Raw genomic sequence first — 25,767 nt, forward strand, 5'->3', positions numbered from 1 at the left:
AGATAGATAGATAGATAGATAGATAGATAGATAGATAGATAGATAGATGGATGGTTATGTGTGTCTGTATAAGTGTATATACAAATATACATATATACATGTATGCAAAATCATTCTATACATAATTCTATTCATCAATTCTTTTTCTGGATGCAGATGCCATCTTCATATGTCCTTCATGGTTAATTTGGGTATTTAAATTAGACAAAATAACTTATTCATTCAAAATTGTTCTTAAATAAATATTGCTGTTACTACATACAATGTTCTCTTGGTTCTGCTCATTTTGCACTTCATTACTTTGTACAAATCTCATCAATTTTTTTCTGAGATAATTGACCTCATCATTTCTTATATCACAGTAGTATTCCATCACTATCATATATCATGGCTTTTCACCCATTGCCCAATTGGGTGCCCAATTGCAGGGTGTCCCTGCAACTTCCAGTTTTTTGCCATCACAAAGAGAACTATAAATATTTTAAGACATTTAGAACCCTTCACCAATAGTGCATTAATGTCTCAATTTTCCTCCCTCCATTTCAGCACTTGTCACATTGTTCTTTTGTCACATTAAACAATATGATAATTGTTGGGTAGTAGCTGAGAGTTGTTCCAAGTTGGATTTATCTAATCAGTAGCGTTTTAGAGCATTTCTACATATGACTATAAATAACTTCATTTACTTTTTTTCTGAAATCTGCCTGCTTGAACCTCTGATCAATTAACAATTGAAGAATGGCTCTTATTTCTATAAATTTGATTCAAGTCTCTATATATTTGAGAAAAGAGATCGTTATTAGAGAAACTTGCTGTAAATTTTTTTCAGTTATGATTGTGTTTCCCTTCATGCTGTTTTCCTCCTGTTTATCCTTCTCTCTCTCTCTCTTTCTCTCTCTCTCTCTCTCTCTCTCTTTCTCTCTCTCTCTCACACACCTTCCACCCTGTCCATTCTCAAAATTGTTTTGCTTCTATCTCCCCCAATCTGCCCTCCCTTCTATCAGTCTTCCACCCTTCTCTTATCCCCTTCCACTCATACTTTCCTCTAGATCAAGATAGATTTCTATGTTCAATTGGGTATGTATGTAGCTTCATTTTTATCATTATGAAAGTAAAGTTCATGCACTACCCTGCATCTTCCCCTCCACTGTAAAATTTCTCTTTGGCCTCTTTCATGTCAGATTAATTTACTACATCTGTCTTTCCCTTTCCTCTTCTCCCAGTACATTAGTTTTTCCCCCTTAATTTTATATTTTAGATATTTGATTTATTATATTCAACTCACAACCATGCCCTCTCTCTATGTATACTTCTAAGAGCCCTAAAATGAGAGTTTTTAGGAGTTAAAGATTCATTTCCTAATGTAAGCAGTTTAGCCTTATTGAATGAATACCTTATGGTTTCTCTTAACTATTGACCTTTTATGCTTCTCTTGAGTCTTGTATTTGAAAGTCAAATTTCCCATTTAGCTCTGGTTTTTTCATTAGGAATGCTTAAATGTCCTCTATTCCATTGAATAGCTACTTTTTTCTTGAAAGATTGTACTTAGATTTGCTGGGTACGTGATTCTTGGTTGAGATTCCAACTCATTTTCCTCCAGAATATCATATTCCAAGACCTCTGATCTTTCAGGATAAAAACTTCTAAACCTTGTGTGATCCTAACTATGGCTTCATAGTATTTTAATTATTTCTTTTTTACCTGCCTGAAATATTCTTCTTGACCTGGGAGCTCTGGAATTTAATTATAATATTTCTGGGAATTTTTATTTCAGAATCTCTTTAAGGAGGTGATTAGCGGATTCCTTCCATTGCTATTATGATCAGGTTCTAGAATATCATGGCACTTTTCCTTGATAATTTCTTGATAAATTTTAAGTTCTCTTTTTGATCATAGCTTTCTGGTAGTCCAATCATTCTTAATATCTCTTTTGCATGTATGTTCTATTCAGTTGTTTTTTCAATGAGATATTTCACATTTACTTCATTTTTTTATTAGTTTGATTGTTTCTTGATGTCTTATAAAGTAACTAGCTTCCAATTGCCCAATTTTTAAAGAATTATTTTCTTCAGTGAACTTTGGTGACTCTTTTTCCATTTGGCCAATTTTACTTTTTAAAAGACTTGTTTTTCTTTTCCTTTATTTTTTAGTGAATTTTTGTATCTTTTTTTTCCATTTTGGCCAATTCTTTTTAAGGAGATCTTTTCTTCAGTAGATTTTTGTATATCTTTTTTTTTTATTTGGACCATTCCTCTTTCCAGACATTTTCCTCATCAATAATTTTTGTGCCCCTTTTACCAGTTGGCCTATTCTCTTTTTTAAGGTGCTATTTTCTTCAGTATTGTTTTATGCTTCCTTTACCAAGCTTTTGATTCTTTCCTCATGATTTTCTTGTGTTACTCTCATTTATCTTCCTAGGCTTTCCTCTACCTCTATCATTTGATTTTTAAAATGCTTTTTGTATTTTTCCATGGCCTGAGACAAATTCATATTTTTCTTGGAATCTTTCAACATAACAGTTTAGACTTTGTTGTCTTCTGAATTTGTGTTTTGATCTTCCCTGTCATAGTAGCTTTGTATAATCATGATCTTTGCCTGCTGTCTATTTTTTCAGACTGTTTTTGCTAAAGTCTGTCTCTGCTTCTGGAGTGGAGAGGTCACTGTTCTAAACTTCAGATTTTGTGTGAAACTCCTTTAAGAGATAGTTTCTATAAGATTTTGGTTCTTCCCAGGTGGTTTACTACTCTCCTAGCCTGTGTTCTGGTATGTGAGTGTAAAGTCAATCATGGCAGCACACCTGAGAACCACTGCTGTGAATAATTTTAAGGATCTAATTGAATAGCATAATGAACTCTTTATTTAGATTTAATGGCCTGAAAATAAAATATCTAAAGTCCATTGTTTTATAAATTATTCCTTTCCAAGATATTTTCCAGGTGTACTATTTATCCAATGGATTATTTCACACTTTCTTCCATACGTTTTTTTAATTTTTCTGACTGTTTTGTTGTTTGTTAATATCCTGGGGAGTCATTACTTTCAAGTTTACAGATTCCAGTTTTTAAGGAGCTATTTTCTTCAATGAGGTTTTTGTACCACATTTCCCATTTGGACAATTCTGTCCTTTTAAGGATTATTTTCTTCAGTATTTTTTGTGATTCTTTTACCACATTGTTCTCTTTTCATAATTGTCTTGCATTATTTTGTTTTGGTTTGGTTTGGTTTGGGTTTTTTTTTTTTTGCCTCAGACCTTCTCTTCTGATATCCTAAGTTATCCTGGGCTGGAACAATGTTACAACTTGACCTTTTGCTGATTATGCCAATTTAGAATGCTATTTGATGCATTATTTTAAAGTTGATTGGAGGAGAATGTTTGGAAGACAACTAAAATTTTCTCTTTACTCTGCCATCTTGACTTTAATTCCTGCAGTACTTTTTTAAAAGCTAGTTCATGAAATTAATATTTAGTATCTAAAAAAGAAAAAAATTCAAACCATAAAAAAATCTTTTCACGTGACTCTCTTAAGTACCTTTGATTTTTCTCTTGCTTCAAATTCGTCAGCTTACCATTTTAAATTCTTTACAATCTAGCTCCAATTTATGTTTTCAGGTTCAATGTCCATTCTTCATTTCATTCATACTGTTGTACATACCATTTCTTTAAATCAACATTTCATCTCCTTGTAGCAGCAAGCACCCCAAGCACGTCCTCAGGGTTTGCAGCTACCACAGGTTCTTGGATCTGCTTTGTTAAAGGAAAGCAACTCAAAATGGGTTAACAAGCTTACTTTAATCAGTCAGACATATATCGTTTACCTTGTTCAGGGGAAAAAGGTCAGCACCCCGAACTTCAAAGCATACAGGCAGAATTATCAAGACAGAAACAGATCAAGTAGACAGATTTCCAAACTGCCCAACCATTACATCCATACCCAGTCAACATCTGGGTTTCCACATCTGGGTTTTTCAAAGCCGGGGGACTCTCAACAACGGCTTCCCATAATTCAGATCAAATCACAGAACACTTCTCAAAGTGAGTCCCAAAACAAAGCTACACATCAGGGCTTATATAGCCTTCTCCTGGCTCAGAGAATATAACAACCTTATTGACTCACTGGCCAATCAAGAAGTATCTACTGAAAAACAAGCCTCCCTCCCCAGGCTTCAAGTGCATTTTAGCCTAGGGGCAGGGAAGATCTTCCAAATTTGCATTCCCATTACATTCGGCCTCAAGATCTTTCATGCCCATAGCATAGACAATTTACTTTTGAATTAGCACTAAACATCTCTTAGGTCACATTTTCAAGGTACAGAACTAAAGTTACCAAAGTGGCCACTGGCCCTTAAACAAACACAAAGTACATAGCATTATTACCTCAATTCAAAACAAGAGTTCAAATAAAGTTCTCTGGGGGGGGAGGGGTATCCTTCCCCTCACGCAGCTCCAGCCCCTGCCTCCAAGCACAGAGAGGGGGCTGGGCAACAAAACCAACAAGGTGGGGTCCCTGGGGATCCAAGGCACTTCATCCCACCCACCATAGTCACAAGTCCATCCTCCCCCTGGGTCCCAAACTGTGGGATGCAGCCAGGAAACACACTCAGTGCCCCTGCTTTGCTGCTCAGTTCTTATCTTTTCCTGTGGCTGAATTCCGAACTCCTGGGCTCCTTCTCCTCCTGCAGGCAGCAGCCGCTCCTGGCTTCTGCCCAGGTCCCGATGCAGGTAGCTCACCATTCCTGCTCTCAGCTCAGCGAAGTCTGCATGCAGGCCACTCTTCTCTCCTGGTCCATGGCTCCACAGAATTATGGCTACCGCAACTGGGAAACAAATAATTATCCCAGTCCCCATACTTTCCTTTTACTCTGCAGATCCTGTTCGTGACGCCATTTTGTAGCAGCAAGCACCCCAAGTGCGTCCTCAGGGTTTGCTGCCCATATAGGTTCTTGGATTTGCTTTGTTAAAGGAAAGCAACTCAAAATGGGTTAACAAGCTTACTTTAATCAGTCACACATATATCGTTTACCTTGTTCAGGGGAAAAAGGTCAGCACCCCAAACTTCAAAGCATACAGGCAGAATTATCAAGACAGAAACAGATCAAGTAGACAGATTTCCAAACTGTCCAACCATTACATCCATACCCAGTCAACATCTGGATTTCCACATCTGGGTTTTTCAAAGCCAGGGGACTCTCAACAATGGCTTCCCAGAATTCAGATCAAATCACAGAACACTTCTCAAAGTGAGTCCCAAAACAAAGCTACACATCAGGGCTTATATAGCCTTCTCCTGGCTCAGAGAATGTAACAACCTTATTGACTCACTGGCCAATCAAGAAGTACCTACTGAAAAACAAGCCTCCCTCCCCAGGCTTCAAGTGCATTTTAGCCTAGGGGCAGGGAAGATCTTCCAAATTTGCATTCCCATTACACTCCTGCCTCCATGTTTTTGCATTGGTTCTCCACCATGACTACAATTCAATTATTCTTTACTTCTTCTTCTTAGAATCTTCAGATTCCTTCAATGTTCAGCTGATATGTTTCCTTCAACTGGAAGCACTTCTTTATCCCTCTACTATTTTTTCTCCCTAGTCATTTTTTGTTTTAGCTTAAATACCTATCCCCCAGCATCTTACGTATGCACCTAATTGATGTTTATTAGATTAGTGGAATTGCTCAGAGTCAGATTGTTGAAGGCCTTAAATGCCCATATTAAGAGTTTATAAATTTGTTTCATAAGCAATGGGGAGTGGCTTAAGATTTTTTGAGTAGATAAATTAAATAAGAAGAACAATATGTTAGGAATATTGCATTTGTAGAAATGTTATGATTGGATTGGTAAAATGAAGGCAGGAAAATCAGGTAGCAGGATATTAGAATAGCCAAAGCAAGATTTAAGGAGAATAGAAATGTGGGTGGTTGATATGGAACTGTGTAGAAAGGGAGAGGTGGAATGCACGTGTGGAGGTGGACTTGCCTGTACTTACAAACTAATTAAATATGGGGGAGAGCGAAAGCTAAAAAAAGATTAACCATGTCTTATGTTTTTAGCTTAGATAAATAGGAAGATAGTTGTGTCATAAAATGAAGATGATTTTAGAGAAATTTAAGAGGTGAATTTATGAGGGGAGATCAAAAGTTTAATTTGAACATGCATAGTCTGAGGTACAATCAGGATATAAGCATGGAAATATCTAATATACTGTTGAAAATAAATTATTTTAAATATCAGAAGCAATTAAAGTGGATATACAAAGTTGTACATCTGAACTAGTGGAGAAAGAGTAGATAAAGAAGAGCAGAAGGCCAGAAAAGTAAATAGCCTAGAGAGGACAGGATTTTGAGGAGACATGATCAATATTTTCAAAGATTTCAATGTTGCCGTAGATGGATCCAAAAGGAAAAATTGGTGCAAAAGGGTAGAATTTAGAGGGAATCCTGTTAGAGTTCAGTATAGAGTTTGTAAACAATGAGAATTTTTAAAATTGAATGGATTTCTTTGTGAGAGGCATTCACATGTTCATATAGCTTTTGGAAGATTGTCTTCCAGTAATATCAGAAAGGACATTCCAACTTTGTGAAAAAGATTGAGCTAGATTTAGCTAAATGATATTTTTCCTACCAACCAATTTGTATTTACTCCAATGAGCAATGACTTTGGATATCACCTCCTCTCTGACTTTTATAGTATAAAAACATACTCACTTCATTGATATCTTTTGTGACTCTGTAACTTCACTATTAAAGCATGAAAAATTTGAGTGGAAAAAATACATATTTTTCATAAAGAACTTCAGTACTAGGACATACATGATAAGGACCTAGCTGGTCTTATGAACAGCAAAAAAAAAAATTAAAAAAAAAAAAGAAAAGAAACAATTTGGTGACCTGATTACCTAGAAGCCACTGTTTCTTGCTGACCAATATATGTGAAACATACAAAATAAATTGGCAGATAACTTTTGAGTTTTCTCCTGGAGTGTTTTCTCTAGACTCACAGATTCTATAACACTAAAGATGAAAGAAAATATTCTCTAAGGGGCTGAGGAAACTGTTTTGTAAGATAGAAAACCTCCTTTATAAATAGAAATAAATGGGCATCTGGGGATGAAAAAGGTTGTTTCATTTTTTTTAATGTCACTTGAAATTAAGCATTAAAACCAATATTTCTTAAGAAATTTATATTTTTATATTTAGGATTTTCATTTTCCCCAGTTACATATGAAAAGAATTATTAACATTCATTTTAGTACTTTGAGTTCCAAATTCTCTCTCTCCCTCAATAGCCCACCTCATTGAGAAGGAAAGCAATTTGATATAGGATATATATATCTAATCATGCAAAATATATTCATAATAGTGATGTGGTGAATGAAAAGATAGACAAAAATCACTTCAACAAAAATAAAATTAAAAAATATGCTCCAATCTGTATTCAGACACCATAAGTTCTTTCTCTAGGGAAGGATAGCATTTTTCTTTCTTTTTTTTTTAAAAGCAATCAGGGTTAAGTAACTTGCTCAAGGTTACACGGCCAGTTAATTCTGGGTGTGGTGCTAAGTATCTGAGCCCGGATTTGATCCAGGTCATCCCGACACTGGAGCCGGTGCTCTCACTCGCTGAGCCACCTGGCCGCCCCTAGGATAGCATTTTTCTTAATAAGTCCTTCATAGTTTTCTCGGATCATTGTACTGTTGGGAATAGCTAAGTTATTTACAATTGATCATTGCACAATATGGCTGTTACTTTGTACACAGTACATTTCACTTTACATCACATCATGTAAGTCTTCCCAGGTTTTTCTGAGAGCATCATGCTCAACATTTCTTATAGCACAAGAATATTCCATGACAAACACATACCCCAATTTGTGAGCCAGTTCTCATGAGAGTAATGTTCACTCATTGCCCCCTCAATTCCCCCTTCTTCTCTTCCTCTTTAACAGGATTTTCTTATCTTTTTTTATGTGAGATAATTTACTCCCTTACACTTTTCACTTTTCCTTTCTCCCAATACATTCCCCTCTTACCACTTAAATTTTATTCATTTTTATTTTACTTTTTGGTGTCATCCCTTTATATTTAACACAAACCTGTGGCCTCTGTCTGTGTATACTGCTTCTAACTGTCCTAATAATGAGAAAGTTCTTATGAGTTACAAGTATCATCTTCCCATGTAGGAATGGGAACAGTTTAACCTTATTAAGTCCCATATCATTTCCCTTTCCTTGCATTTTTATGCTTCTCTTGAACCTTGTATTTGAAAGTCAATTTTCTATGCAGTTCTGGTCTTTTCATCAAGAATGCATTAAAATCTTCTACTTCATTTAATATCTATTTTTCCCTTGAAGAATTATGTTCAGTTTTGTTGGATAGGTGATTCTTGGTTTTAATCCTAGCTCTTTGGTCATCCAGAATATCATATTCCAAGTCCTCTGATCCTTTAACATAGAAGTTGCCAAATCTTGTATTACCTTGACTGTGGGCCTGTGATACTTGAATTATTTATTTCTGGCTGTTTGCAATATTTTATCCTTGACCTGGGAACTCTGGAATTTCTTGGGAAATCTTTCAGGAGGTGATTAATGTACTCTTTCAATTTCTATTTTGTCCTCTGGTTCTAGAATATCAGGAAAGTTTTTCTTGTTAATTTTTTGAAGGATGATGTCTAGGCTCTTTTTTAAAAATCATTCACATAATCCAATAATAATTTGTATAATAACAATAAGTTGTTTTTCCAATGAATTATTTCATATTGTCTTCTATTTTTTCATTCTCTTGGCTTTATTTTATTGTTTGCTTTTGATTTCTCATAAAGTCATTAGTTTCCATTTACTCAATTCTAATTTTTAAGGAATTACTATCTTCAGTGAGTTTTTATTCTTCCTTTTCTGTTTGATTAGTTCTACTTTTTAAGGAGTTGTGGGTTGTTGTGTTTTTATTTTCCTTTAGTGAATTTGTATACCTCATTTCCCATTTGGTCAATTATGCCTTTTAAGGCCTTCTTCTCCTCATTTTCTTTTAGTACCTCTTTTATCATTTGATTTATTCTGTTTTTAAGGTGTTATTTTATCCAGTATTTTTTTGTCTTCTTAACCAAGCTGTTGACTTGTTTTCATGATTTTCTTGCATAACTCTCATTTCTGTTACCAGTTTTTCCTATCTCTCTGATTTTCAAAATCTTTTTGAGCTCTCCAATGGCCTGAGACCTATTCATATTTTTCTTGGAAGCTTTGGATGTTGGAGCTTTGACTTTGTTGTCTTCTTCTGAACCTGTGCTTGATATTCTTTGTCACTATGGTAACTTTCTATAGTCAGATTTTTTTTCTGTTCTTTAATGCCAAGCATGAGAAGCTTTCCAGATGAATGCTACTGTGAACAGCTTTTAAGGTTCTGATTACACAGTATAGTGAACACTCTATTTATTCCATGACAAATCAGAGCAAAAAAATTCACAGTAAATCAAGGTACAGCATTCACAATGTTATAACTTATAACAGAAAATCAAAATATAGAATTCACAACAAATTATCACAGAAAATGTCCACATAGTTTTCACCACAGTGGTCACAAAATTTTAAACAAAGAACAATCATTTAGTAACTCAATCATGCAATCATCTCAATCATTCAATCATCCTTAAGGAGGTTTGCCTCCTTAAGGGACACAAAGTACAATAGTCAAAGTTCTCCACTCATGGGGCATACTATGAGTGTGCTCAATCAGTCACTTACTCACTACTCAATCATCAGAAAATACACAAGCCCTCCACAACTAGGGCACTAGTAAATTACAATTTCTCAATCATTACACAGTATCCAAGAAAAGTCTTCTTTCGGCTTGACTAGGGGTGGTCTCTCAGATTCCCTGGATTCCATTCCATGGTCTCAGATCCTACCTGGATTCATGAAATTGTCACCTAGGTTCAAAGGTAGAAAGCTCCCAGGTCCTTGTCCAGCTCTCCATACACTTCCTGTTCCAAGTGAAGTCATCATCATCCAGTCCACCTTAAATCCTTCACAGTCTCTGTTCCTGGGAAGTCAAGGCTCAACCAAGACAAAAACAGGCTCATAAAAAGTACCAGCATAGCAGTCATGCTTCTGTGGCTCCAGCTGGACTTTGGATGTCTTTGGCAGCTCCTAGAACCTCCAGCTGGCCCTTGGACTCAGTAGCTCCTCAGTAGAAGCTCCATCTAGTTCCTAGAATCAAAATAACTTCACCCAGGTTTCCAAAATCAAAATCACTCTCTCCAGCCTGGGGGGCCTTCCTCTTCAGCTTCCCCAGCAGCAGCAGCTTCTGCCTCCACAAAGCTTGCTCCAAGAAGATTTGTTGGATCCAGCAGGGACTTCTCTTTACACACACACACACACACACACACACCATTAGCTCTCTCCTGTTTCAGCCAACCCTTTCCTGTTATTTCAGCAACAGGGACTCATACCTTCTGTTTCTTCAACAGAGGCTTGATTAATTACTGAGTGCTAAGTACCTGTTAGCTTTGCCAATACAAAGGGATCAAATTACATTACTATTACATGTTCTTTGCTAATTTTGCCAGTCCATTGCTTGACATTTAACTCTGTAGTAGCAAGCATCCCAAGCGTCCTCAGGGTTTGCAGCTACCACAGGTTCTTGGATCTGCTTTGTTAAAGGAAAGCAACTCAAAATGGGTTAACAAGCTTACTTTAATCAGTCAGACATATATCGTTTACCTTGTTCAGGGGAAAAAGGTCAGCACCCCGAACTTCAAAGCATACAGGCAGAATTATCAAGAAAGAAACAGATCAAGTAGACAGATTTCCAAACTGTCCAACCATTACATCCATACCCAGTCAACATCTGGGTTTCTACATCTGGGTTTTTTAAAGCTGGGGGACTCTTAACAACGGCTTCCCAGAATTCAGATCAAATCACAGAACACTTCTCAAAGTGAGTCCCAAAACAAAGCTACACATCAGGGCTTATATAGCCTTCTCCTGGCTCAGAGAATGTAACAACCTTATTGACCCACTGGCCAACCAAAAAGTATCTACTGAAAAACAAGCCTCCCTCCCCAGGCTTCTGTTGCACTTTAGCCTAGGGGCAGGGAAGATCTTACAAATTTGCATTCCCATTACAAATTCTTTGTTAGAGCAGGCCTCTGATTACAGTGTGAAGGGTGTATTCTTCCAAACTTCAGGCATTTTCATGCAGCTATTTTCAGAGATACTTCTAGGGATCCATACCTGTTTAGTTTTTCCAAGTAGTAAGGAAAGATGTGATCCCTACTCTCCCAGCCTGTGCTCTGCTCTGTGAGTCACCACAAACACTCTTTTCTGCCCTAAAACTGTGAGGAGGTTCTCCTCTCCACTGTGGCCACGAGCTCTGGTGTGCTAGTGCTCCTCCTCATCCTGGAACTGACACCTAGGGCTGCAACTGGAATCTGAGGAGGAGCAAGGCAACAGAGCCCGGCCTCAGTGCTAGCAAAGAGACCCATGTAATCTCCTTCTGTCAAGTTGTTCAACACTCTTCATGTCTGTGGGCTGAGAGCTCTGGAAGCAGCCACTTCTGCTGCTGATTCAGCGACTCCCAAGGCCTGCTCTTGGTTTGCTAGGGTCCTATACTATATGAACTACCTGCACTCCTCTCTCAACCTAGTGAAACAGTTCTTTTTTTTTTCTTTTAATCAACCTTCCAAGTTGTGTTGGCCTGGAAAACTGTTTTACTATGTCTTTTTCTAGGTTCTGCTGCTCTAGAGTTTGTTGAGTCTTTATTTAAAGGTATTTGGATGGCTGGGGAGAGCTCAAGTGAGTCCTTTCCTTTACTCCAGCATCTTGTCTCCATCTTCCCAAATTTATAAATTATTTGAAAGTAAACACTTTTAGTGGTGATACAATGGATTTGGGGATATTAAAATGACATATGGGTGATAAAATGGGTGGCCAGGTGGCTCAGAGAGTAAGAGCCTTGGCTCCAGTGTCAGGGTGACCTGGGGATCAAATCTGGGCTCAGATACTTAGCACCACACCCAGAAATAACTGGCCATGTAACCTTGAGCAAGTTACTTAACCCCAATTGCTTTAATAAATAAATAAATAACATAGTGAAAGGACAGAGTCAATGCAATGCAAGTAAAATTTGACAAGTTCTTATGTGCATAAGACTCTTCTAAATGTTGGAAATATAAGACTTATTTTTTAATAGATCCCAACCTTAAGGAGCTTATGATGCAATAAAGGAGAACATAAGTACCCAAATACCAGTGATATATGGGACAATAATGTCAGAAAAATGGAGGGATCCCAAAAAAGTGCTATGAGAAATTTCATAACTAAGAGGTAATTTTTACCTTGAGGGATATGAGAAAGTGGAATATTTCTGATTGGCAGGAACAGAGAATTTTAAATGGAATAGGATGATACAAGGCTGAAAAAATAGGATGACACATGATTTTAGAGGGGTTGAATGTTAGAAGAAAAGTGTATTATTTATTTAGTAGGTGACAGAGAAAACATAGCCGTTGGACATAGCAGTTTTGACTTTGTTGTCTTCTTCTGGGTGTTTATTTTTTTTACCTTCCTTGTCACCGTAGTAACTTTCTGTGTTCAGAATTCTTTTTCTGTTATTTGCTCATTTACCCAGTCAATTTCTTATCTTTTAACTTTATGTTAAAGTGAGACTGTGCTCCCAGGGGAGAGGGTGCACTTTCCCAAGCTTCAGGGTTTTTGTGCAGCTTTTTTCAGAGCTAGTTCTGGAAGTCTATAAGCATTCACTTCTTCCAAAGCCGTGTGACCTAAGGAAGGGTGGTTTTACTAATCTCCTGGACTATATTCTGGTCCGTGAGTGACCAGAAGCATTCATGAACTCTGGAACTGTGACCAGGATCCCTGTTCCCTATAGCTACAGGCTTTAGTGTGCAAGTGCTCATCTTCCCCATGGGACTTACACTCAGGCCTCTGACAGAGGTCCGAGAATGGGCAATGCAACAGATTCTTGGCCCCTGGTGCCAGTAAAGGAACCCTTGTAATCTCCTTCTGATCAGTTGCCTGACCTCTTTACTATTTGTGGGCTGCAAGCTCTGGAAGAAGTTGCTCACACTGCTGATTCAATCACTCCAAGGTCTACTTCTGGTTTAATGGGGCCCAGGTCTTTCCTGGTGCTGCCTGTACTGGATGGTGCTCCACTCTCATCCCATTACCACAGATCTTTCTTACCAGCCATCTAAGTTGTCTTTGGTGAGAAAATCATTTCACTCTGTCTTTTTGTGGGTTCTGCTGCTCCAGAATTTATCTGGGAGCATTATTTTAAAGGTCTTTTGAGAGAAATATGGGAGAGCTCATTCATGTCTCTGCCTTTTCTCCTCCATCTTAACTCTGCCCCCAAGAAAACCTATTTTTTTTAAATTAAAGAGCTTTATTTTATAAATCAAATGTACCTACCCCTTTGCAGAGAGTGAGTGAACAGCAGTTTTGTTACAAGTAGATATTTTTTAAATGTTACTGACTCTCCTTGTCCCTTTTATGAAACTCTGGGTTAACTTACATGGTCCCAGGTACCATGAAAGGATTTGATGGGAATTTTTGCATCTTTTTTAAATGAGTAGACTGAGCTCAAAGAATGGAAGGAGAGGAAAAATAATAGAATTTTCTTTTAAATTGTCCTTGCTGGCTGCCTATCTTGTTAAGTTTGTAGGTCTGAATCACAAATGAGATAAATTAAAATGGGGCTAGAAACTAAAGGAACTCTGATACCTTCTCTCCAATGGAAAAAACAAAAAAGACATCATAGTTGCAATTCACCACAGAATCACTGAATGAATAATACATAGATCTAGTAGAGAACAGGGAAAAGACTTCTGCATATGGCAATATAATGAAGACAATTGATCAACAGACGATCTTAGCAATATTCGGTAGAAGACAAAGCAACTTTCTATTCAATGATATCACTAGAATAGCACAACATTAGTATATTTTTAGGGAAGAAAACAGCAGCATTGGAGACAGAAAGGTATTCGCACAGAGATGCCACCCTAGGAATGTGAGTTGCTATGACTACATGTATATCACAGCAATATGTGCTGCCTGGGCAGATGTGTTTTCAATAACTATTCTTTTTACCCAGGGTGTGGTGCTATGTTAGAGAATGTATATTCGTGTGTATGGCAGCATTTTCCTTGTTATTAATACCTTCCTCTGAATTATTTTCTCTTCTAGTTGAGATAGTGAAAGAATCATTAATGAGGGCTCTCAAGTCATTTTAAGCCTTAAGTGTAGGACAACTTTCACATAATCCACATTTGGGATGGGAAAAAGTAGGATACACATGTATATCATTATTTAACTAAAGCTTTCTTTGGTTTCTGATTTAATTACAAAAATCACCAAACCATTTTTTTTATATTCTGTTTTAATTTAATACAAACAAAAAGAAATGGAGAAATCCTCAATGATTTTGGATAAAATTTTTGGTCTCAATGAAAAGCAGTAAAGCAATGATATTCTGAATTAAAATAGCATAGACTCTGATGCTTGCCAGTGGCATGATTATTATCAGAAATGTGACTTATAATCAGTGTCTTCAAATTAAATTCTCCATTTAAGGCGGTCATTGAAAATACATTTTTTTATGCATTGCTCTTTATTTGACATTTTTTTTCTATGACTCTACCAAACCATCAACTCTTTTTTATTTCAGAAAAACTAAGGATATAACCTAGCATATTTTTTATAATTTAATTAGATGACTTTCTTGATGATTTTGAGATAGCTATCTAAGGAAATCCTTATCATCAGCTTCCTTACTCCCTGAATATCCAAGAGAAAAATAATGGAAAAACTAAGGATACATTGCAGCTAAAGTAGATAAAGGAAGGGCTTTAGTAAAGAGTCAAAAGAACCCATTATAAAATGAATTATGGGCTCTAGATATGTGTTTCATTGGATGCCTCACTGTAAGCCAACAATAATAACTTTTGTATGTTCAAGTACACACACACACACACACACACACACACACACATTGGGGTGAAGGATGTATGCAGGTAGACTAGTACTTCTGATGTCTGGCCTGCTTAGTCCTTTTCAGGACCACTTGACATTTGATAAAACAGATCTTCATAAATTGATCTATTTTAAAGGAGAAAGAAAAGTTTGAATCTTACACAAAGAGTGTAGTCAATGGGGACAGGGAACACAAAAGTAGAATGCACCTAGCCATTCACACTTCTTTTTTGAAATTAAATTTTATGTTTGTTTTTAGTTTACAACATTCATTTCCATAAGACTTTGAGTTACACATTTTCTCCCTGTCTTTCCCCTACCAATCACTCCAAAACAGGAATATATCATTTATACTCTTTATATTGTCTGGCATTTCCTGAAATGGGAAGGTATATTAAGTCCAGTCCATAAAGCAAAGATGGCTTTCTTGTAATTAAGCTTTTAAAAAATGCTATAGAAATTATTATGTTCTAACCTACTAAGCATAACTTAAGTATTTCTGGATGCTCAAACTGAGTAACTCTTTAGCTAATATATCCCAAATTTCATAATGCATGTGGCAAAATAACTGCTTACTCAGGGATTTGTAAACTATCCAATCTGATAAATCCATTTTGACAGCATTTAATATAACAAGGTTCAGAGGCAGGAGATAGCATGTTTATTAAACATTCAGAATAAAATATTAAGGACCTCCCTGTCAAAATTAAAAAACAGTGTAGGTATTAGTGCTGTTGTTAAGAGATAACCTGCAGTTATCAGAGAGCTACAAACTCAAGGGCGAAAAAGCAGATCCTTATTTAAAAATACTTATTAAAATGCTATGGGAATGTATGTTATCTTTATGGTAACCACTTTGACCAAAATTGATTATATTCTAAACTAGAGAAATATATTGTGATTTAGTTAGTATGGTATCTTTGCCAAAAAAACTCCCAAAGGGATCACATAGAGATGGACATGACTGAAAAAAGACTAAACAATAATAACAAAAGTTAGCGTGGGCAACTCTTCACCAAGGCAATGTTCAACTTGTCTATGAATTAATGGAGAAGTCTTGAGTAACACAGAAGTTAAGTTAAGCTTGTGGTGACATAGTTAGAAAGTGTCAGACACAGAATTTGAACTCTTATCTTACTGTCTTCAACATGCTATCCATAATGCTGCACTGCTTGTAAAGTTTATGTAGCATTCTGAATGCAATTGCTTTATAATTTAAAGGCCCACCAGATTTGAGGAGGCTTCTGAACCAAATCACAGTATTTTAGGTGTCCCAAATCATAAATCATTCCTTATTTTTAAAGACCATTCTTCTTTAGGAGAAATGACAGATTAAAGAAGTGGAAACTTTAGGCCCCAAGGACCTAATTGGTAACTCAAACATTCACTCTGATTAATCTTAGCAGATGAAGTAACAGAAGATTCACAACTCCCTTTTATCCCTGCTACCAGTGGCATTGTGATGAAACATCAAGACATCCTCCTGCTGACAACTCCCTTCATGCCTATTTTTAAAGCTAAAATCCCATTAATGGTTAAGGAAAGCAAAGCAGAGACAGTTTGAAGTGGTTTCTGTAAAGCTCACCAAATGCTGAGAATCATATGATGCCCTAATTAGACTTCCTAAGTACAATATTGAGATGCCATATTACCATAGAAGCAGTCATCTCCATTCACAATCAAACCAAGAATAATGCAATCTGGAGATATTTCTATAGTATTTCTTGTTACCCTTTGGCCAGTAAATTATTAATATTCCCCTAAATCTCCATGATAACTTATTGAATAAAAGCAGTTCCTTTAACATTGCTCGTGAAAGAAAAATAAAAATGGAAGGAAATACAACATGGGAAACAAGAATATCTTCAAATGGCTTATGCTGCTTTTTTAGATATATCAAATAATTACATTCAGTTCCACTCAGAAATTCTGGATTATATTTATTGGAGAAACAGTTCTGTCATCTAGGACACTCAAATATACATAGTTTACCTTTTGGTAAGCCAAGAGCTTGCTTGCTTCCCTATAAAGCCCTTTCCCCTGAGAACTAAAACTAGCATTATCAAATCTGGCTATAAAGTTTATAGATCTGTGTCCTCCCAACACTGGCATTTATTGCCTAAGATCAAGGAAAAGAGAAACTTATTTTAAACAACGCTGACAGCAACACACCTTCCCAATAGACTATACTAGGATCCGGGGAGAAAATGCCCCAGAATTAGCTAAAATATGGACTGAGAAATGGAAAAAATTTATATGAAATCTTTACTTTCCATGATATTTTATAGAAGGTAAGCATTCAGGAAGTCCCCTATGTGATCCTTGAAAGGTAGGAGTATAGTACATATGGAGAAAGCCTCATCTTGGCATGAACTCACACATGATCTATGAATTCCTTCTATAGGCTTATCAACTCTCTTACTTCATTTGGTATAACAGTTCATTATATTTTTGGTTTGTTTCCTTGCTAAATTGACTTTTCTTTTTTTTCTGCAGGCTATAAAAATTGAGTATTTATTGAATATCTAATAATATCTAACAAGACAACATGGTAGCTAGAATTATACGTAACAAAGTTGCTACATCTCATAACCAAACATATGATAAAACTCTGTATTACAAGTATATAACTCAAATAATCCTTTGGGATTCAATATATAAATTGTACTGGATTCAGAACATTATCACAGACAAAACTGCATGTCAATGATTTGATCAAAAGTGGGTGCTTCCAACTTCCCTCCCCCCCCAGACTGCCCTCTCTTCCATCATCACCCCTCTCATCCCCTTCCCCCATATTCTTCTGTAGGGTGAGATACCCTATTTAGTGTCTATTTCATTCCCTCCCCAAGCCAAATTCAATGGGAATAAGGTTGACCCATTCCTTTTGCTTTCCTATTGCTCTCCATTGAAACCATTTCCCCTTGCCTCTTCTATATGATATAGTTTACCCCATTCTGTCTCTCCCTATCTCCTCTCATTATATTCCCTTCTCACCTCTTAATTTCACCTTTTAAGTATCATCCCTTCCTGTTAAATTGGTCCTGTGCCCTCTATCTATGTATACCTGTAAACATATATACACACACTCACATATTTATTCATATGCCCATATACTCTCATATATATATATATACATATGTATACATATATTTCTATTCCATTTAACTATTTTCATAGTGAGAAAATTTACATAAGTTACAGTTATTGTTTTTCCATATAGGAATGTTAACAATTCAACTTTGATCAGTGTCTTATGATTTCTTTTCCCTGTTTACCTTCTCATGCTTCTCTTGCACCAGTATCTGAATGTCAAATTTTCTATTCAACTCTGGTTTTTTCATCAAGAATGCTTGTAAGTCCTCTATTCCACTGAGTGACCATAGTTTCCCCTGAAACATGATACTCAGTTTTGCTGGGTAGGTGATTCTTGCTTTTAATCCCAGCTCCTTTGACCTCTGGAATATCATATTTCAAGTCTTTCGATTCCTCAGTGTAGGAGCTGCCAGATCCTGGGTTATCCTGATGGTGTCTCCACAATATTCAAATTGTTTCTTCCTGGCTGCTTGTAATATTCTCTCCTTAATCTGGGAATTCCAGAACCTGGCTATAATATTCCTAGGAGTTTTCTTTTTGGGATCTTTTTCAGGAGGTGATTGGTGGATTGTTTCAACCTCTATTTTGCCCTCTGGTTCTAAAATATCAGGGCAGTTTTCTTTGAGAACTTCCTGGAGGATGATTTCTAGGTTCTTACTTTGATCATGGCTTTCAGGTAGTCCAGTAATTTTTAAATTCTCTCTCCTTTATCTATTTTCCAGGTCAGTGGTTTTTCCCATGAGATATTTCACATTGCCTTCTATTCTTTCATTTGTTTGGATCTCTTTAACAGCATCTTGATTTCTCATAAAGTCATTAGCTTCCATTTACTCCAATCTAATTCTGAAGCAATGGTTCTCCTCAGTGAGCTTGAGATTCTTTTTCCATCTGGCAAATTCGACTTTTTAAGGCATTCTTCTCCTCATTTCCTTTTTGAGTCTCCTTTGCCATTTGAGTTAGTCTATTTTTTAAGCTGTGATTTTCCTCAGTCAGGCTGTTGACTCTCATTTTGTAATTTTCTTGCATCATTCTCATTTCTCTTCCCAATTTTTCCTCCACCTCTCTTATCTGCTTCTTAAGGTCCTCTATGGCCTGTAACCAGCTCGTATTTTCCTTTGAAGCCTTTGTTGCAGGAGTTATGACTTCACTGTCTTTGTCCGGTTCCATGCTTTGCTCCTTTTTGTCCCCAAAATAGAAATCTAATGTTGGAATCTTCCATCTGCTTTGTTTCCTTTGCCTGGTCATGTTGCCCCTCAGTCACTTGACCCCTGGGCTTTTTGCCACAGTAGGACTTGCCACCAGACAGGGGAGCTTTCGTCACAAATGGTGGGGTTTACTCAGCTGCTGGAGGTATTAGATGGGTGCCCTCTCTGAGTCCTCCACATGCTCTGGAAAGCCGGACACATACCCCAGGACTTCCACCCTAGACTGTAATCCAGATCCAAGAAGGTTAAAGAAAGAGTGATTACCCCTTAAACTGGTCGCTTGGCCCCCCTACACTCTGCAGGCCAGGAGCTAAAGCTGCCATGTGGAGCTGGCTGGCTGTGCTGGCTTCTCAGCAGCTTCTCACCCCTAGGGCAAAAGCCAATACTCCCACTTACTGGGTCCCAAAGTCCAGGCTGCACTGACCTCTCATTTTGTCCTTTGCATCTATGTGTTGATAAATCTGGAAATGGTCACAGATGCTGCTGATCTGGAGTCCCTCCTGGGGCTGCTGGTCAGCCCCACCCTGGGGCTAAAACTTCTGGCTCACATGAGCCTGGGCTCACCTCCCAGAGCATTGCGCTGGCCCATTCCTGCTAGCCTGCCAGGCTGTCCTTAACAGATGGTTAGCTTCTCTGTGTCATTTAGCGCATTCTGCAGCTCCAAAGTTTCTTCAGATTCCCCTTTTTACATTGATTGGGGAAGGTGGAAGCAGGAGACAGGCAGAGGTCCTGCTTCTAATCTGCCATCTTGACTCCACCCTAAATAGACTTTTCGATGGAATAAATTCTTTGGAATAAGCAAAATAATCCTGTAAATATATCTTTCAGTTTTTTTTATTTCAAATTGAAACTAAAAGTCATCAAAAAAGGGTTTCTATATTTTATTAGGACCATTTAAGAAATGTAATAGATTCATCATTTCCTGGCACATTTTAAGATTACTAGAAAAGATTTTGGTCTTACAATGTTAAGAACTATATTCTAACAGGGTTGGTATTAAATAAATGTAAATATTAGATTTACTTAATTTAAAAATATAGCATGTTTTTCCTTATACATCCTGAATCATATTTCTCAGTTTAAGATGTAACCATTTTAAATTATCAATCTAAAAAGAAACTGGGCCCTGCTTCTCTATAAACTTTTAGTAAAAAGGGAAAAAAATGGTATTTGGCATCATAAAAATTAGTTCACCTCCTAACTCTTTATTGCCTCATTGTGTGACTTTGGATAAGTTACTTAATTTCCCTAGGCTTTAGCTTTCTCATCTATAAAAGCGTGGATTTGAATTAGATGATCTCTAATATACCATCTAAGTCAACTCTATTTATTCTTCCATCTTCCAAAAAAATATACTGTAAACATAAATCACCTCTCAAGTCATTGAACAGACAAGGTAAACAAGGTCAAAGATATATGAATCTCAGCTGAGTTGTTTCTACAAACTCTTCAACATATAAATCTTACAATTATACATTTACTACAATTATCAATATATAGTCTTTTGGTTACTCAACAAAAGTCTGTTATTAATCATGATAACCATTCCATTGGCTAAGCATTTATATGATTATGAGGAAGGCACTATGCTTTGTACTGTATTAGTATAAAGACTAACATGTAATAGTCCTTTACTTCTGGGAATTTTCATTATATAAGTACATGAATACAAGCATATACATTTTTTAAAATTATGTATCTTGGTAGAATCACTCTAAAAGTCACTAAAGCTCATTTTTTTTTTCAATAAAATCTATGAAATGTTAGCTCTTATTTCTCATCTAATACAGTTCTTTTTTTTTTTCAATTAGGATATATTTCTTTATAAATACTAATAGCTTTCAAAGACAGATTAATTCTCTGAAGGCCTTCAATAAAACATCTGATATTTTCTTATAGCCATCTGGCAGTTTTAAAGATCAGATTCATTTAAATCCCTTTGGATACTATATTTTCCAAAATTGCACAAGGAATTTTGATTGATATGTCAAAATCAGTACTTTTTAAGTGTCAGCTTTCTTTAGAACTCTAATTCAGGGAATATTATTCCATTTATTAAAGATGCATAACACATCAGAAACTACTTTGACAGATTTTTGACAGGGTTACTAAACTGGTATATCAGGGGAATGCCACAGATAATAACTCAGATTTATGTAGCACTTAAGATTTTGTGAAGCTTTTACCTGTATTATCTTGTATGTGTGTGTGTGTGTGTGTGTGCATATTAGTCTGTGTGTGTGTGTGTTTACAGAAAATCTTTTAGGTAAATGCTATTATCATTCTCACTTTACATGTGAGGAAACCGAGTCTCAGAGAGGTTAAGTGGATCTCACATGATCATGTAACTAGTATTATAAGAGTCTGGAATGAAAATTGGATGTCCCTGATTCCAGGTCCAACTCTCTAGCCACCATACTAAAATGCATCTCATAATATAAATATTTCTTGAGTTCATTGGGACATTTGGCAAAATCTCTCTTAAAATCATTGTGAATAGTATTGAAATTCATGGATTGTGATGATAGGACAGGCAAAAAGATTGAAAAGTGGTTAAGACCAAACCTGAAGATTGTTGTTTGGTGAATTAATCACAGCATAGTGTAGTACCATAGGAATCTGTCACTGGCCTTGTTCTATTCCACAGTTTTTATTTATAACTTGTGTACCAGAAGAAATGGAATGCTTATACATTAGCAGTTGACAGAAACCTATGAGAGAAGGCTAATACAGTGGCAACTGAATTGGGATCCAAAAAGGTGTTGGCAGACTGGAACAATGCAACCAGCCTAGGCTGCTGAATTTAATGGAGGTATATATAAAGAACTAACTTCACTTTCAAGAATGAATTGCAGAAGTTCACAATGGAGCAGACAAATTAGACCCCAGGTCAAGTGAAAAAGACTTCAACATGGATCAATAGAAGGTCGACTGTCAAAAAAAAGTGAATGGGAAGAAACAAAATGCCCATCTGGAACAAGAGATTTTGACCTTATCAGGTCTTATCTTACACTACTATACTAGCTTCTGAACAATACATTTTAGAAAGACCATTGATAATTTTGAAAAAAAAAAACAACAAAAGGTGGGGGTGAGGGAGGAGAAGTGAACAGTATAGTGTGAAGACATGGAACTAGGTCATGAAATGACTAGTTGAAGGAAATTAAGATGTTTAGCCTCCAGAAGAAAATATTTTTTTGGAGGGGGAAGCAGTCCTGGAGAATGATATTTGAATATATTTTAAGTATTTGAAAGACCGCATTATGGGAGGGATATTTGTTTTTCTGCCCCCAAAGGCAGTACAAGTAGAAAAAGGTAAAAGCCAGAGACAGATTTCAGTTAAAAACAATGCTGGGGTTAGGGGATGGGGTTGGCAAAATTTAGAGCTGTTCAAAAGTCAAACAAGTTGCCTCCAGAAGCAGTGAGCTCCCCAAGCTCACTGAGTATGGAAGGCATACTGTAGTTACTGCTCAGATATGAATTGGGCTATGTGATTTTGGGGTTCCTTCTAACTCAGAACGTTCCTGATTCCCTTAGAGAAGCATATTCATCTTCCACTGAATTTTCTAAACTGAATCACACTTGTGGCCTCATTTGACAACATAGCAGATGTGAAAAAGTGATGAGTGGAACATAAACTTTGGAAAATTATTTTAGCCTTATTTAATCATAGGAAAACACTTAAAATGTATTATGGCTATATAATATGTAGCCCAAAGAAAAAAAGCTACAGTTTTACAAATCAAAACTTCATGTCTTGTGACTAATACTTAATTTTCATCAATGAATTAAGTGAAATCGTTCTTCTGAATAACTTGTACTGAAGAGTGACTATTATATTCCATGAAATTTCCCTAAACAAATGACCTTCAGAGAATATCCGCTAATGACAGATTTATAAAACATGAAATACAGCCTATCTTCATCCTCTTTAATTGTTTCCATTTCCTTTGGCTCAAAATTATAGGAATTGATATGGAAGCTAAGAAAATACTCTTCAGTTTCCTTGATGAAACAATCTTTACATGTAAAATTAAAACACACACACTCAAATATATACACACAGAGACCTAAGAAGTGAACACTTCTTTCTATTCATTTAAGTTCTATTAAGAATTTCATTTTTCTTTGCATCTATTTCCTTTCCTCTATAGAGAGATAAAAAAATTATTTCAGCCCTTAAGATTAATGGTTCCAGATTCACAATCTCAGTTGCATTCTTGACCCTTCTGCCTTTCACTATCAATGATTTATCAAGTCCTGTTCTTTCTACTTCAACAGTATAATTTCTTTCTGTCCCCTTGTCTATAATCACAGAGCTTCCACACTAGAATTCAGGACCTTTGTCTGTATTAAAATAACCCCATATTTTGTTTTCATGCCTCTAATCATTCAAATTTACTTGCTAACCAGCTTAACCTGAGACCTCTGTTTTGTTTTCTGTAAATAGAAACAAGATTAGGCTGAGCCCCTCCCCAAGGGATAGTTGTTCTGGCCCTTGCCTGCCCTTGTAAAAAAAATAAACAGGGGTGATTTGGTAGTTTGGTCTCCCCATGGAGACAGCCAAACAGGTGATCCTGATTGGGGTGATTCCAATTTTCTAGCAAAGATTACTACAGACAGTTGTGGTCCATAAAGCAAATAACACACTTTAATTGTCAGAGCGGCATTGTCATCTACACCTGAAGGCCAACCCATTTACCCCAATTGCAGTCAATTGTAAGACTTCCCAACTACCCCAATCACCTCCTATCTTATGTCTCAATATTTTGTTTTTTACCATCTGGGTTCCTGGCTTTGCTGAGATGTCCAGTGTGACCCACTTTATTAACAGATATGTACATCACTTTTAATAAACTGTAACCTTGCCTGGGGGGGAAAAACATGACTCAATTTGCCTCAGGCTTATTTCAAATGTATGTGTGTGAGCATGTGTGTGTGTGCATGTGTGTGTGTGAGAGAGAGATGCCTTCCTTAAATACAATTCACATGTAAGTCAAGATAACAACTTTTGATGTCATTGATCCTCCTAAAGAATGAAGAGTGGAGTACCTTGCCACTGCCATGTGGCTCTTCCTGTGGTAGCCCATGTTGCTAAGGACTCTGGGGGCCTGTGACCCAATGCCTTGCTGAGGAAAGTGAAGGCCCATTGTCTGAACAGCAGGCATACATGAAAATGAACTACCTCTCAATCTAGACGCTGTCCATTTAAATAATGGAGAACATTAACCTGGGTAGACAAAACAGAACACTGGAAAAATAGCTTATGCAACCCTGGGAAATGAAGTAAATGGTGATCATTTAATATCTGTGATTCCAAAAGAGGCAAAACACAGGCACATTTCAGACCTCAATAGGAAGTGGTGATACTAGAGTTGAAGGCTTAAATGCAATATCCACAAAAGGCTTTTTTCTCTAATTATATCTGGAGCAAATATTCCTGATAAAGTAGAAGAATATAATGTAGGTCTCGAAGTTGTTTCCTCAAGTCCACCACCTAAAGAGGACCCTAATAGTACAGAGAGGGCAAAGCTCCAAAGATGAATTGTGAGGAGAGAAATGTTACTAGTTTAGAAAGTTTCACTTTGCAAATTCTAAATGTTTCACAGGACTTGATGAAATTTTAAAAACCAAACAGTAGTCATTGTACATTAGTCTTACTTTACACCCCTTGATGTTGTTTTTCTGGCTCCACATTTTAATCCTTTACCACGAACGTTTCCATCTCTTCATTTTTTGGCATTGAATGCTTCTCAGCATAGCAGTCTCTCTATAAGATTTGGCACTGTGGCTGTTCTCAACATCTTGTTATTTCAAGGAGCTAAACCAATTGTGAGATTTAATCATACAGATCAGACATTGGAAAGTCTAAAAGGCTTCATTTTTAGTCAAACAGGGATAGAAGCCAAGAATGCTGTGATAGTAACTGGAGATGATCAAATAGGGCCTCTTCCCATCACCTTGATGAAAAGTGTGTATTGGTTGTTTTTATTTTCCTTATTCTTTTTTTATTTAGTTTTGTTACATATGCTACTATTTGGACTGAAAGTATTTTATAGCTGACTCCTAGACAAGAATGTGAACTTCCACAGTAATAATAGACTGAAAGATGAAATTGGAAAGCTTAATTTCAGTATTTGTTTTCAGAAACTTATGCGGAAATTCAATTGTTTTCCATGTATTACATTTTAACTTAGGCTAAAATAATTTTGCTTTTAAGCTAACAAATGTGTAAAAAAAACTGCACATTGGTGTTGTATACTACTCTTTCAAAAAAAAAACATGAAAAGATCCATAAAATTAATTGTTTTGGTTTTTTAGTGCTTGGACTTAAAATTTAAGGAACTCAGTTTTCAATGTGAAAAACTATTCTGTATAAAGAAGCAAAGGAGGACAATAACCAAGTGTTTAACAAACCCAAAGATCCCAAGTGCTGGAGGAAGAACTCATTATTTGACAAAAAATGTTAGGAAAACTGGAAAATAGTTTGG

At 36.4% G+C, this 25,767-nt stretch overlaps 1 pseudogene; it reads left to right on the forward strand.

Annotated features, from left to right (window-relative positions):
• Nucleotides 1–25,335, forward strand: part of LOC138143345 (thioredoxin domain-containing protein 15 pseudogene) — an 80,197-nt pseudogene extending 54,862 nt beyond the window's left edge.
• The last annotated feature ends 432 nt before the right edge of the window (nucleotides 25,336–25,767 follow it).

Source organism: Petaurus breviceps, unplaced genomic scaffold (genome assembly GCF_028583685.1).
Source record: "Petaurus breviceps papuanus isolate PSGF00001 unplaced genomic scaffold, PetGlider_PUasm1.0 90638, whole genome shotgun sequence".
NCBI lineage: Eukaryota > Metazoa > Chordata > Mammalia > Diprotodontia > Petauridae > Petaurus > Petaurus breviceps.